At 48.0% G+C, this 12,114-nt stretch overlaps 1 long non-coding RNA gene across 1 annotated transcript in view; it reads left to right on the forward strand.

Moving 5' to 3' along the window:
* Positions 1-7,180, forward strand: part of LOC115277852 — a 30,314-nt gene extending 23,134 nt beyond the window's left edge. The window contains exons 2-3 of the long non-coding RNA XR_003902547.1: positions 1,092-1,267; positions 7,122-7,180. This is a non-coding gene — a long non-coding RNA (uncharacterized LOC115277852). The remainder of the gene's footprint in view (positions 1-1,091; positions 1,268-7,121) is intronic.
* Positions 7,181-12,114: the final 4,934 nt, after the last annotated feature.

Below are 12,114 nucleotides of genomic sequence, written 5' to 3' on the forward strand. Positions count from 1 at the left end.
CTCTCTCTCTCTCTCTCTCTCTCTCTCTCTCTCTCTCTCTCTCTCTCTCTCTCTCTCTCTCTCTCTCTCTCTCTCTCTCTTTGCCTGTCCCTGGCTCTCACTGTCTCTCTCTTTCTCAAAAATAAATAAACTTAAAAAATAATCTAGAAGAAGAAAAAAAAGACATGAGAATTGGAAGGAGAGATGAAACAAGAGAAGCAAAATGTTGATAGGTATAAACTATGCGCAGGGTACATGGAGGTTCTGACACTATTTTCTTGGCTTTGCTGTACGTATGTGTTTGTTATTATAAAAAGCAAGAAAAGTATATATTTCTGCCTACACTTCGTTGGCCACCGCTATTTGCAAGAGAGGCTGGGAAGTGGATTTTTACCTGGGTGTTTGTCACCTTCTGCATACGGAGTTCTGCTGTGTGGATACTAGTTATGTTCTGCCGCATCCACTAACAGTAAGTTGTTAAATGCTTCTGTGCTGGTGTAGCCTCCAAGTCAGGTGGCACCCTGGTCACCAAGCCACATTCCCCTCCTGTTATTGCCAGGATGGACTGTGGGTTGGACTCACCAATAGTCTTCATCATGTCCTCATTCTTACCTCCTGGAATGTTCTTCCCTGAGCCATTGTTTATTTTTTGCCCTTTCCCTCCACCCCACAGCCTTTCTACCTCCCATCCTCTAGGACTCAACTCATAATCCACATCCTGAAGAAGCCATTAACAGCCTGCCTCTCCCCTACCCCCAAAAGTGGATTAAATGCCCTTCTGGGTTCCCACACATCTCTTGTGCCTACCACTACTATAGGACCCATACCCTGAACTGTGACATAAAATCTTACTTGTTGCCTTGGGTGCCTGAATGGGTCAGTCGGTTAAGTGTCCAACTCTTGATTTTGGCTCAGGTCAGGATCTCACAGTTCATGAGGTCGAGCCCCACATTGAGCTCTATGCTGAGAGTGCAGAGCCTGCTTAGGATTCTCTCCCTCTCTCTCTCTTTCTCAGAATAAATAAACATTTCTAAAAAAATCTTTTTTGTGCCCTTCCACCATTAAACTATAAAGTAAACATAGAACACGTGCTATGTCTTATTTGCCTTCAGGTCTCCAACACCCATCGAAGTATCGGGTACAGAAAACTCGTGAACTGGATCACAGCGGCTATCTGTGTAATGGAATTCATAGCACCAATAATAGCAACTGGCCTTTCTGGAATATTGAATAATCGATCAACTTACTACATGCCTGATTTTTTTATTGTTCAAAGGATCTTTATGAGGTGGGTGTGCTATTTGCACTTTATAAAGGATGAAAGAAAGGCTTGGAGAGTTTATATTAACTTGTGAGGTTTCCCAGAGGCAGAGCTCAGGACTGGCTGTCTCCAGCAGTGAGCACAGAGCCTCCCTCCTGTCCCACGGCTGTGCCATTTTCCTGCAAGTTCTGCCTTGGTGCAGGGCCTCCCTGGGGACTGACACTGTGAAGTGCCTGGTCGCAGGCCAGAGGCAGGTCCACCTGTGGGATCCTCTTCATCCTTGACGCACCCGCTTCCTGAAGGAAAGATGACAAAAACTAGGGAGGCGTGCATCCCCTGCGTCTCTCGCTCTGACGCACCTCTGTTGGTCAACACGGGCAATGGAAAAAAGGAAAAGGTAGCTGACCAGTCTCACACTGTCTCGCTCCTTCCCAACTTCAGCTTAATAGGCTGTTTTTGTCTCTGGTTCACGTGGTTTGCTCTGCCAGCAATGCCCACCTGTTCAGCCTTTTGGTTCAACTTTCACTTAGTTGTTGCTGTCCAGGAAATCTGGTTGGGTTCCTTGCCCTGGGCTTTCTAAAATACCCCACTGAGATTTCTGTATTGCTTGGGTAACACTACTTTCTGATGATCCCCTGTGTGTCCTCCCCCAACCCCCGTTACAAGTCTTAAGGCCATATATTTGCTTTATTTTCCTTTGTATGCCCTACACCTTGCATCATGTTGCCCAAAAGATATGTAGGTGCTCAATAAATAAAAATATTTCACTTTTATCTAGCATTTGCCAGGAGTCGGGCAGCATGCTAAGAGCATTGTCTGCGTTATGTCATTGAATCTTCCCAACAACTCAAAGACCAAGGCACTAATATTAATTCCATTTTACAGATGAGGACATTGAGGCTTGAAAAAGTCAAATCATTTGCCTGAAGTAACCCAGATAGTAAGTTCTAGAATTTGGACTCAACCTTCAGGCATTAGGACTCCATATTCTGAAACACCACAGGATACTCCCTCCTCCAAGTACTTGTGGGATTTAAGAATAAATGCTTTGCATGTGCTATATGTGCATTTTAAAAAATTAAACACTTCCTGGTGGTATGAAAAAAGGGTAGTGAAATCAAGCCCAGAGATTCAAACTTGGAAAGAGGGAAATGTCTTCTTTTTCAATCCAGAAATATTCATTGCATTGGATTTATTGTGAGCTCAGCACTGTGTTAATAGCTGTGGGGAAGCGAAGCTAGAAGGGTAGATGGTATGTTTCCGGCTCTCAGAGACCTGCTGGTGTGTCTGCAGAGATATAGTAACACAGCAGAGAGATAGCCCGAGAGAGACAGAGTCTGGGGAGGAGAGCAGGCAGTCAGGGAGGCTGAGAGAAGACCCCAGAGGGCCTGGGGCTGGCAGCAAGCAGAAAGGGAACCATAGAGCACAGTGTGGTCTTGGATGACAGCGGGCCATCCTTGCTTGGACTTTTCTATGGGTCTTGTCTGAAGCCCCCACAGAGATGTCTCTGAAGGCACCTCCCATGTGATACGGAGTTTCTGCATCAACGCCCTCCATCTTTATTTCTATAGCTAAGAATTGAAGTTGGGGTTCTCTGGTTGGGCCAGGACAGGATGAGAGACTGTTCTCCAAGCCCCAAAGAGGTACTTCTGTTGGCCCATGTCCCCATGACCTTCTGTGGCATTTGGAGAAAGGCGGCTATGTGAGTGTCCCCATAATGGAGCCTTGAGGGCTGCTCGCTTTTGAAAACCCTCACCTCTCCATTCTCTCCCTGGGGAAGCCAGGGGATAATTGGGTATTATGTGCAGCCTTTAAGACACAGGGCCCTTTCAGCATGATTGTCCCCTGGGAGTGGCCGTATTTGTGTCGACGGCAATTTTCCCTGGGCAGGTGAAAGGAGCAGGTCAGGCTCGGTGCTGCCTTTTCAGAACTGGGAATTGTGCCTGGGTTTGGGGACTGTAGTAACATTCACAGGGATGCAAAGCTGGTAACAGTGCAGGCTGGGACAATGACCACAGGGTGTAATCTTAGCGCTAAACTACTTTCTTCTTCCTTTGGTAAAGGCGGTGCAAAGAGCTACTGTGGCTGTCTGTCAGCACTGCCTTCTCCTCCTGTGAAGTGGGGCGAACTTGACCTTGACTTCTTCCTGCCGGATACCTGGCTCTTTCCTCCTTGCTCCAGACATCCAACCCCCTTGGCCTTTTACCCATCCCTCCTTTCTCAAAAGCACACTGGGAAGAGCCTTGTCACCAGCATTTATAGCCACAGAGGAAAGAGTTCTGAAAAGGAATCAATGGGCTGAGATTCTAGGGTTGGCTTTGCTACCACCTGGCTTTGTGACCTTGGGAAAGTCACGTGCCTCCTCTGAATTCTGGTTCTGCCTCCTCATGAGTAAGGCCATGGCGTGAGGGCATGGACAGTCTAGATCTGTGGTTCTCAACCTTGGTTATATACTGGAGCCATCTAGGATTGCTTTTTAAAAATATCGATGTCTGGGAGTCACTGCATATCAGAGTCACAGCGAAGGCATCTGTATATTTTCAAAGCTCCCAGTCTCTTTGAAAGTAAGGCCAGGCTGGAGAACCTCAGATTTGATGACTTCTAAGATTGTGACTATAAATGATTCTTACAGATCCTTGGATTAGCCTAATCGGTAACATAGTCATTTTATGTCTTATTTCTAATGGTGGAACTAAAATATTGATTTCTTTTTCTAAGTGTAGAGAAAGGTAGTATCATTTTTTGACAGGGCTTTCCCCCCAAAATTCCCAGTCAGTCATGGGGGGCAGGGAGGAGAAAGGCATTCAGCGTGTTCTCCAAGAGCGAGGGTTCTCCAGGCAGAGAAGGATGAACCCCAACCATGGGCGGAGGAGGTCCTCATGCAGACATCTTCAGGCACTTGGTATTGATTAGCAGGGGATTCTCATTCCATTTGACAAGAAAGAGACAGGTAGGTTGTGATAGTGTATGTGGGGTGGTGGGACATAGGTTCAGCGTGTGATTTATTGCCCAAGTGAGCTGGCCACAGGCTATGCTGGTGAGCAGCTCTGAGCAGCTGGGGAAAAAAGGTGCTGATACCTCATATCTGCAAAGTCCAGAAGGTCCTGGAAGAGGTATTAAGATGGCACCAAAGAGACTTTCTATTTATTTGTTTCTGTAAGGTCAGGCTGGGTGTAGGCTCCTCTGAAGTTACCTCCATTTTTTTTTCTTTTTTCCTAATTAAATAGACACCTAGGGAACTTTCCCACGAGCCTGCCTGATGAGCTATAAGAGGCACATAGATACGTGCCCTGAGGGCCCAAGTGACACTCTCAGACCCATATCTTATCCGGTTATTTGATTGTCTTCTGTGGATTTCTCTCTTTGCCCAGTGGGCTTGTTAGCTCCATGGGACCATGAATCTTGTCTATTGCTTTGCATGTACTAATCAGTGTGGAGTCCAGGAGTGGGCCCACAGTGATGTTTGCTACATGCTTATTTGTTTGACTTCACCATAGCTCCCAAATGGGAGTCTATATTCCTTTTTGTTTTTAATTTTTCGAAGTTTTTTACAATTTATTTTTGAGAGAGAGAGAGACATACAGAATGTGAACTGGACAGGGGCAAGGGAGAGAGGGAGACACAGATTCCAAAGAAGGCTCCAGGCTCTGACTTGTCAGCACAGAGCCTGACATGGGGCTTGAGCTCATGAACTGTGAGATCAGCTGACATCAGACGCTCAACTGACTGAGCCACCCAGATGCCCCTGGATGTCCATACTCTGAACAGGATAGCCTGAAGCTCCAAATATGAACATTCATTCATTCTGCAAATATTTATTGAGTCCCTAATGTGTTTGGGGCACTTGTTATGGGCTGAATGTTTGTGACACCCCTACCCCCACCCTCCTTGAATTCATATACCGAAGCCCTAACCTTTAATGTACTGTTATGTGGAGATGGGTCCTTCGGGAGCTAAACTGGGCTGGCTGAGGTTATGAGGGTGGGACTCTCACGAAGGACTTGGTGTTCTTACTAGAAGAGACACCGGGGAGCCAGGCCCAGCCCCCCTCCTCCCCACCGCCTCCCTGCAGCTGGTGCTCAATGAGACAGCGGTCTCCTACAAGCCAAGAGAAGAAGCCTCAGAATGAAACCTACCTTGCACACACCTCGGTCTTGGACTCGCAGACCCCAGAACTGTGAGAATACAGATTTCTATGGCTTGAGCCCCCCACTCTGTGGTATTTTGTTACTGCAGGCCGAGCAGACTAAGAAGCCACCGTCCAAGCCTTAGGGAAAGGGATAGACTCTTGGCTGTGTCCTTCAACCGAGCGATCAGCTCCAAACCAGTGTTCTCATAGTCCGGGCCTGTATCGTGCATTCCTCTGATTCCTCATGAAGCCTAGCGTTGCTTTGCATAGTAGAGGCAGGCCCTCTGCAAACGTTCCTGAGTGACTGGTGGGATAAATTGAAGTGTTTACTGAGAGCTTATTATTAAATCCTCAGTCTTGCGTCGCATGCCGGGAGGCAGAAAGGAAAACGAGTAGACAAGGCCCTTATCCTTAGGGAGGGTGACACCTCGTGGGTTACGTCAGGCCCTCCGTGCACGGGAACAGGTGGCCTAAGCCTCGCTGCCTCTTACTCGAGCCATTGCTGTAAAGGGCTCTGGCCAGCTTCCTCCGGTGCCAAGCCAGCAGAGTGCCACCTCAGTCCCTGCCCACACCCTGTTCCACCCCGCGGGTCCAGGCGCACAGGGCCTGTGCCTCCTTCCGGGCCTCAGGGTATGCCTTCCGCTGCTCTCTGTGTCCGAGAAGCTGTCACAGTGCTCCCAAACCTGGGTTACAGCCCCGATTTTTCCCATGGTGCACACGCGCATACACACACGTACACACATCCACACACGCGCACATCTATACACACTCATATCTACACACACACAAATACAGACATGCACACACTCTCACACAAGCTCACATCCTTGCATACACACACACATACACATTTATACATGAACACACATCTGCACACACCAACATATACACTCACATCCACACACACAAACACACTCACATGTAAATACACACGTGCACACTCACATCTACATACACAAGACATTCACACTCATATACATGTGCTCACAGATGCTAACACACACCCTCACGCGTGCACACTATGCAAGGGGTCAGTAAGCTATCCCATGGCTCCAGGACTCAAGTCTGTGGGATTATGTGAGGGCCCATCTCTGGTTTGGTTCCAACAAGGCAGTCCTCTGGGATGGCCCTTCCTATGGTCCAGACCCTCGCTCTGCATGCCAGCAGGTCCTTTGGATTCATGTGGTGATGTCATGCCCTCCCAGGTAAGTCTGAGGCCTCGCTGAGTGAGGGACAGACATTCCCTGTGGAAACTGTCACGCTCCCCACAGGCTTTCCAATTTTCTCCTTTTGATGGCAGTGTACAGACGTCAGGGAACAGAGGACACAGCAAAGAGGTTACACTCTGGGATGCAGAGATCAGGGCCCTACGAGTTCCGGAAGGACATGGTTGGAAGACGTGCTGTCCTATTTACTTATAAAAGTTAGAAGGATCAATTGAACATGCACGTCCAGGAAATGAATTTTCATGGACATTCTCGTGCATACTGTGAGTGAGCTGTGAATTTACGGCCACTCGATGAAGCATCTTAACCACCTTGCAGAGGGTCACTGTGAGCCAGTGTTCAGGGGTGGCTCCACGGTGACGCGTCATTATGAATAATGATGGAACCAGCATCAAACACATGGTACTAGGGAACTGCTCAAGCAGGAAGTTCTATGTTGTTTCTATGCAAACAGCTTCCAAGGAGCCAATGCCATCGTGAGTAATAACAGTGTTGCTACCTTTTCCCTACAATTATGATTAATCAGGAGTAAACAAGAAGAGACAGTTCATGGTCCTGAACTGGAAGAGGCGGTGCCTGGACCCCACCAAACACTTCACATTTATTGATAGGACAGTAAGCAAACATGTAAGTACCTATTTTCCGCCCATTATTCTAAAGTCTCAACAACAAATCGCTGTATTTCCTGTAGACCTGTGACCTTTGTAATAGATTTTTAAAAAATATTTTATTTTATTTATTTATTTTTAAATGTTTTATTTATTTTTGATACAGAGAGAAACAGAGCATGAGAGGGGGAGGGGCAGAGAGAGAAGGAGACACAGATCCAGAAACAGGCTCCAGGCTCTGAGCTAGCTGTCAGCACAGAGCCTGACGCGGGGCTCGAACCCACGAACGTGAGATTTGACCTGAGCCGAAGTCGGAGGCTTAACCGACTGAGCCACCCAGGCACCCCTGTAATAGATTTTTAAATCAACTTGTTTATATATTTGAAGCCCTACAAAAAATATCTGTCCAAGGCGCTGTATAGCCTTTGGATGCCCTGCTTATTCGTCTCACTTCTTGTTCGAAGATTGCTCAGACATAGCCACATGGGGCTCATGGAAACCCACTCAGTGGCTTTGCATGTGGCATATACACAGTGTGGAAGCCAGGCAAGTTAGCACCCTCTGCATGAGACAGACCATGGTGACCAGTGGTGGCCGGGAAATAAATGCTTTCCTCCTTCTTTACCCAGAGGGGTGATACCAGACAGGTCTCATATGGCTTCCCAAAGGAACTTGTGAGTCTGGCAACTAATCACCCACAAAAGTAAGCAAACCCATAATGCCACTTTATATCGACTCTCTCTTTGCTCAGCTTTTCTGCCCAGTCCTTCATTTTCATTTCCTGGGGCCCTGTTCTAAGATACCTGAACATAACCCTTGTCTCAGGCTCTGCTTTCTGGGAATCCAGAAGCAGGAAGATGAAATTTATGCCACCTAAACGAACAGTACAGAAGAAAAAGAAGCACATGCAAGTGTTTAACTGTGGTTAGTTTTTTTTTTTTTTTAGCTTTTTAATGTTTATTTTTGAGAGAGATAGAGCATGAGCAGGGGAGGGGCAGGGAGAGAGGAGACACAGAATCAGAAGCAGGATCTAAGCTCTGGGCTGTCAGCACGGAGCCCAACGCGGGGCTTGAACTCATGAACCATGAGATCATGACCTGAGCCATAGTGGGACGCTTAACCAATTGAGCCACTCAGGCGCCCCAATTGTATATTTTAAGCTGTATAACAATGATTTGCAACTTGGAGGTAGGAAACCAAACTCAACCAGGGCACCATGGTGAAGCACACTCAGCTTCCCCCCAGAAGGATGCAGCCCTCAGAGTTGGAATCCTCAGGACAGGGAGCTGCCATTTCTATGCCAGCACAGGAGACAAAACTTTCGGAGGTGAGTGTCCAGTAGAATGGAGGCATTTTCTCATGCGGGGGAGGTGTTTGGATGGAAGTGTGCCAGGAAAACGTTTTGGGGTGACTGCTATGTGACACAGAATTTTAGAAACTGTAGAGATTTGTCATAGGAATGGCTAAACATTGGGTTCTAAAAAGGGGGGTTTGTACAGGAGATAGGTTTATATCAGCTTGCTAGGGCTGCCGTTGCAAAGTAACATAGACGAAGTGGCTTGAACACCAGAGGTTTATTTCCTTGCAGTTCTGGAAGCTGGACGTCCAAGGTCAAGGTGTCAGCAGGGCTGGTTTCTTTTGAGGCCTCTCCCCTTGGCTTGTAGATGGTCATCTTCATCCTATGCCTTCCCTCTGAGTGCATCTGTGTCCCTGTTTCTTATAAAAACACCAGTCAGATTGGATAAGACCCACTCTAATGGCCTCATTTTAGCTTAATTACCTCCGTAGGGGCCCTTTCTCCAAATACAGTCACATTGCAAGGTACTGTGGGGGGGGGGGTAGGACTTCAGCATAGGAATGGAACGGGTTGGAGGGACACACTTATGGGGGCCCCGTAACAGGGTTTGAGGGGTCTCAAAAGGTGAGCTGCACTGTGGTGTTTTCAAATACACTTGAGGAGATATAAACTTTTTCTGAGGCACCTCCATGGCTCAGTTGGTTGAGCATCCGACTTCAGCTCAGGTCACCATCTCACGGTTCGTGGGTTCAAGCCCCATATTGGACTCTGCGCTGACAGCTCAGAGCCTGGAGTATGCTTTTGATTCTGGGTCTCCCTCTCTCTCTGCCCCTCCCCTGCTTGTGCACACATACTCTCTCTCTGTCTCTCAAAAATAAATAAACATTTTTTTTAAAAAAACCCTTCTTTTTCTTTCATCTTCAATGAGAAAAGTGCAGAGAATCACCTGGTTGACCTTAGGACAGTGAGTCCCTTCTGAGACAAGCCAACGACCCTGTATCTCCCTTAGGATCTTTGTGTCGTGGCCCATCTGGACCCCTTCTGAGGTATTCGCACACTACTTCTCAAGTGGGGATGAACCATACTTCTATGCCTACGACTCCAGAGGAGATGCTTCCAGTTGAGGGGCGTGGCCCCCTGAGTACCGTACAGTGAGTGCCCTTTGGGAGTTCACTCCAGGGCAAGTTCATCTCAACCTCCGTCTACAAAGCTGAATTGAGTTGTGGTCCTAGAACATGTACAGGGAAGAAAGAATGATGGGGTTGGGGGGGGAGGAGCCTCAGGACCAGGCCAGGAGAAGTATCTGGAAGAGAGGATCGGCCTGACATTTATCACTCTACCTTGGGTGGTGAGTTGGGCTGCCTGTCACTAACCACGCGGGCGCTCTGGAGTTGGGGGGTGGGGCTTGGGCTGTCCTTCGGGGATCGTCGGGGGAATGCCTGGGGCTGTCGAGAAGAGGAGAGCCAGTGCCCTGGCTACAAGGGCGTTATTGCCACATGGCCACTCCCCCACCTTACTAGAAAGGATTGCATCCTTACTGCCGCATATGCCCTCTGTCCCTCCTGTCCCCTCCTCCCTCCCCTTTGTTCCAGTCAACTTCCAGGTTGTAGACTAAAGCCTGACGTATGACAGGACAAACTTTCTGAGGCGCTTTTCAGGAAGAATGGGGACATTTTCACACATGGGGGAGACGTTCTGCTTCTGCTGTAAAGAGGCACTGCCTTCCCATCAAAGCCAGCTCTGACAACCTTTTGTCTGCCGCTTATACCTCTGCCAAGCTTTTGTCACATCCTGCTGGGCCTGATGAACAAATCTGGGCCCACGTTGCTGCTGCTGACCAATAGAGAAGGAGCTCCATGGCCGGCGAGGAGGGCGATGGCTTCTTGTCAATGGTGGGAGTGGCAGAGGCAGAGAATTCTCCAGCTGGGCAGTTTGGACTGGCACACAGTGTCACACTGGGCCAACTTGCAGGTGTCCCAGATGGACAGCCTGGAGTCTGTCTCGTCGCCAGTTTCTGTGTATGTCCCACTGTCAAGACCGTGCCCATCAAATGAGTGTTGAGTGCCTAGGCATTGCTGAAAATGCAGCAGAGGGCTTCTGGATGGTGAGGGCATTTTAAGAAATATTTTAAGAAATATTTCACGTAAAAGAGAGATCAAATGAGACAGCTTCATTGTGGGAAGCATTGCAGGCCAAAGGGAATTAAACTATATCATGTCTACTGACAGCATCTGAACATGTCAGATAGGAACCTAATATTCTAAAAAGTCAGAATGTTTTTATAACCACAGGCTATTTGAAATAAAGACTAACCCAGAAAATCCGGACTGAAGGGAACTCTAGGAACTCCTAGAGATTTGGTTGAAATGTCATGTGATTGTATTTACACGAAGTTCAAGAGCAGGTAAAACAAGTAACTGAGGTGAGAAGAGTCAGAAAGAGTGGCCACCAGTGGGAGGCGTTGACGGGGAGGGGTGGGAAGGGACGGTCTGCAGTAATGGAAACAGACTGCGTCTTGACTTGGGTGGTGGTTACATCTGTGGAAAATTCTTTGAGACATACGTACACTTCAGGTTAGTCCACTTGCGTATGTGTGATAAAGCTCAACACAAAAGTAAAAATTTTTTCCAGTGCCTTCTGTATGCCAGGTGCTGCTCTAGGACTGCGGGTACACACTCCTCAGTTATAACCTGGTGTACTAAGTGTGGCTGGCAGGGTCTCCCTGATGCCTTTCCATATCTATTTTCTCCTTTGGGAGTGACAGAATCCTGACACTTAGCTGGAAACACTGCTACCCAGCGCAGAAGCTATACCTCCCAGCTTTCTTTACCTGTGTGTGACCCCAGATCAGCTTCTGACCAGTGAGATATAAGTGGCCATGCTGTGGGGGATGTCCGGGAGGACTGCTTAAAGGGCGCAGGGCATCTTTGGTGCCTTGACCCCTCCTGGTGTCTGCAATGTGGACCAGAAGGCTGCATTTCCAGCTGCTATTTTGGATCAAGTGGTGACTTGATGAAAATCACACGGTGAGGATGTTGGGGCAGAAAGAGATGGGAATCGGGCACCCTGGGTGGCTCAGTCGGTTAAGCTTCTGACTCTTGATTTCGGCTCAGGTCATGATTTCATGGTTCGTGAGACTGAGTCCTGCTGGGGGCTCCACACTGTGCAGAGCCTGCTTGGAATTCTCCCTCTTGTCCTTCCCCTGCTCACATGCGCTTATGCTCGCTCGCTCTCTCTCTCTCTCTCTCTCTCTCTCTCTCTCTCTAGATGTTCAAAAAGAAAGAAGGAAAGAGGAGGGAATGAATGGGTGACTTTGTGAGGTTGCCACACCAGCACCGGATTGCCTGGCTGTCAGGCAGTTTTTTCTGTGAGTGAATATTGAAGTCGCTTGTCTCAAGTCTGTTACTCACAACCCGTCCCCCCTCATCACTATTTAAGATAAAGAAAAACACAGGGTGCCAGGGGAGTCAAGGCTCTAGCTGAGCATGGACGGCAGGCTCTCATCGGAGACAAATTTTTAGACAAGGTATCACTTGAGCAGAGTCTTGAAGGACAAGAAAACTTAGCTAAGAGGCGTAATTAGTCTTTTAAAATGCTTCGGTGGGAGCCCCATC

This window comes from Suricata suricatta, chromosome 14, assembly GCF_006229205.1.
Source record: "Suricata suricatta isolate VVHF042 chromosome 14, meerkat_22Aug2017_6uvM2_HiC, whole genome shotgun sequence".
Lineage (NCBI taxonomy): Eukaryota > Metazoa > Chordata > Mammalia > Carnivora > Herpestidae > Suricata > Suricata suricatta.